The sequence below is a fragment of the Arachis ipaensis genome, chromosome B08 (genome assembly GCF_000816755.2).
Source record: "Arachis ipaensis cultivar K30076 chromosome B08, Araip1.1, whole genome shotgun sequence".
Lineage (NCBI taxonomy): Eukaryota > Viridiplantae > Streptophyta > Magnoliopsida > Fabales > Fabaceae > Arachis > Arachis ipaensis.
The window spans coordinates 3693724-3696761 of record NC_029792.2 but is presented as its reverse complement, the minus strand read 5'-3'; positions in this window follow the sequence as shown (position 1 = coordinate 3696761).

Genomic DNA, 3038 nt, shown 5'->3' with positions numbered 1-3038 from the left:
CACAAGGTTTAATAATTTTTTCCTGAAATATTTAATTGTAATTATGATCTACAACAGTTGTGTTTACTTTGGTGTTTTGTTGTTTTCTGAGTAGTGTTGTGATTGACCTTTTCTTAATCTATTTGCTAATGTGTTTTATACAAAATCTTAGTAATATTTAACTAAGCCACCTATTAGTGGCCTAATTACACCTTCAACTCCCAGGTAATAACTAAGTAAGTATTGTCTAGACGACAAACTAGACTTTGGCAACTTACATTTTGTTCTTGTTTGCATTTGTTTAAGTTCAACTTTCAAAGTACAAGAATAATAGTGTGGAAAAATGTACGAAGCCTATGAGGAGATCCATCTTTGTGTGGTAATCCATTCAGGAATTTCAATTTTATTTTAAAATTTATGAACTAGGATTTTGACTTTGTTTTGCTTACCAATCATGCAAGTTAATTAGGAAAGGAAAAAAGAAATTGCTATATTCATGGTAAATAACTAAATATTAATTATTGTAATAATTAATAAATATTAAATAAAATAAATTTTGATTTTTTGTTTGTCTCTCTAACCCTAATAGACTAATAGTCTATAATAAATCACCTCACCTAACATTAATGAGAAATTTTTTTTTTCTAAATTTATAATCTCATTCTATCTAAAATTCAGTCATATTGGCTTGATGAAATATCCTCTTAAAAGAAATTGCAAACACATTGAAAAATTAAAAAGAAATCTGACATCCCTAGTTATATATTACCTTCCTCTGATTTACTGTCACAGCTTTATTAAAATGAGGATATTGTTTTTACATTAAAACAAAGGAATTTTAATTTACATGAAAAATTCAAGTAGCTAGGCCTAATAAATGATATTCAGTCTTAAATCGCGGGTCAGACAAACGTGTAACCTACTTTTATATTTACGCTACACAAAATTCAACACAGGTTTTAATTAAAAATAATAACAATAATAAAGAGAGAGCTTCATAGTTCACAGTCATACGATTGGAAAATTAAAAAAAATGACGACCTATCATAACATAAATGAAGCAGGCGGAATCTAATTTTGTTTGCATTAATTCCCGAAACCTATGCTTCTCTGCCTAATGGCATGTTCATGTGCTACGATAGCTATCTGTCTAGTAAAGAATTCAGTATAAGTATTATTCAATATCCAATATATCACAATTCGGTGAAAGACACCTAAAAATTTTGCATATTTAATCATCTGGACCACGTGTCTATTATTATCTATATATATTCATTTCACCTAGTCCCGCTGGTGGCTCCAATAATCAATATAATCCAAGTTTGTAACGTGAAATGGAGATTTATTTTTTTGAGAGTAGTAAACCATGCTAGTCCTTACTCCTTAGTCCTTACAATATGACAAATTGTAATTCAAGTTCCTTTACATGACTTTTCTAAACTAACAACAAAAGTGAAATTGTGAATGTAAGATCTTCAATGCTGACGTTGACTCTATTTGTGCTGACCTAGTTATGGGATTAATCTTATAGTGCAAAGAAATGACACACTACATAGCACTGAAGTGGGGAGGTCAAAATTGTAAAACAGTAACGAAGGAACTTTGCATAATGGTGCGTATAAATGCAAAGTTAAGAAGCCACTGAACCAGGGACGAACCCTATAACATATCACGTGATAGGAATTAGATTTAATAAATATGGTTTTTTAATTTTATTCAGTTTGCATATCCACATTGAAGAACCCAAAAGCCCATTGAGGAACTTGCCATAATGCATATCCACGTACTCTTTTTCAGTCTAGCAATGAGATGAGGTGCCAAGGGGGAGTGGGATGGTATTATGGAAATTTTGAGGGTTTGAAAGCCCATAGGAATAGGATTTATTATTATGCAGAAAGTGGGAAGCAAAAACTTTCATTCTCCAAAATCGGTGAAGTTCGACTCGGGGAAAAGTATATCGAAGTGATCATAAAAGTTTTTTTTTTTCCCTTTTTTCCAGGGTACGTCATAAAAGGGGTTTAATGGAGCTTTTTGACAAATTGAAGCCACCGAATTCACAGTGAAGATGACCAACGTAATGAATGGAGGTGTTTCGGGGGAAAGAGAGTTTGAGTTTCTTATTTATTGGTTTTTTCCCACCCAACTATATTTAACACACCTTGTCCTTATTGACATCATGCATTAAATGAGAACCATGTATTCATGTGCCATTACTAGCTACTGACATTGTTTTCATGCATATAAAATTAAAAAATAATAAAATACAATATAGTGTTATAAATTCATAATCTTGTTCTTCTACTACTACTACTCGTATTGTAGCTTTCAAAGATCCAAATAACATTGTGCTATTGAAGGTGGGAAGAAAAAAACAAATGTATGCAGTATGCCATTGCATATGGACAATGGCATGTGAAATCATCTTGACGGATTAAGATGCCTTTCCATCTTGTATAACATATGGGAAATAAGCAGGAAAAAGGCATGGAGAAAATCAAAACGATACCAATTGAAAGTACTTCATGAATTATGTTCTCCACGGCCATGTTATGTGAACAAGTTGAGCTAGTTATTGTCTTGCTTTCACTGTAAAGGAAATTGACTTCTTATGGCGAAGCTCATACTGCAAAACCATATGCATATGCTACATATTTTCTGAATATAGACCAACTATAAAGGCAATATTTTTCTTTTCTTTTCCACCCCAATGATTCCAATTTACCCATTTCCAAATTCTCACCATCCCATAAATTCTTGTATACATAATAAGCACAAAATATAATACGCTCATTCAACATATGATGACAGGTCTACCCAGAAAAAAATGATGATACCCATGTTGAACCAACCCCATCAAATTAACATTTAGTTGGAATATTACTTATTTGCCAGCATCTTTAAGAATTTAACAGGCCCAATCCAAGCCCATTAAAACAGCAAGGGTCTCTGCGAGTGCAATCCCTAGCTTAAAGTTAATTCTCCCCACATTTATGAAATTCTTTTAGTGGATGCATTTACTCTTTAGATGTAATACAAAACTAAAATAAATATACTGCACA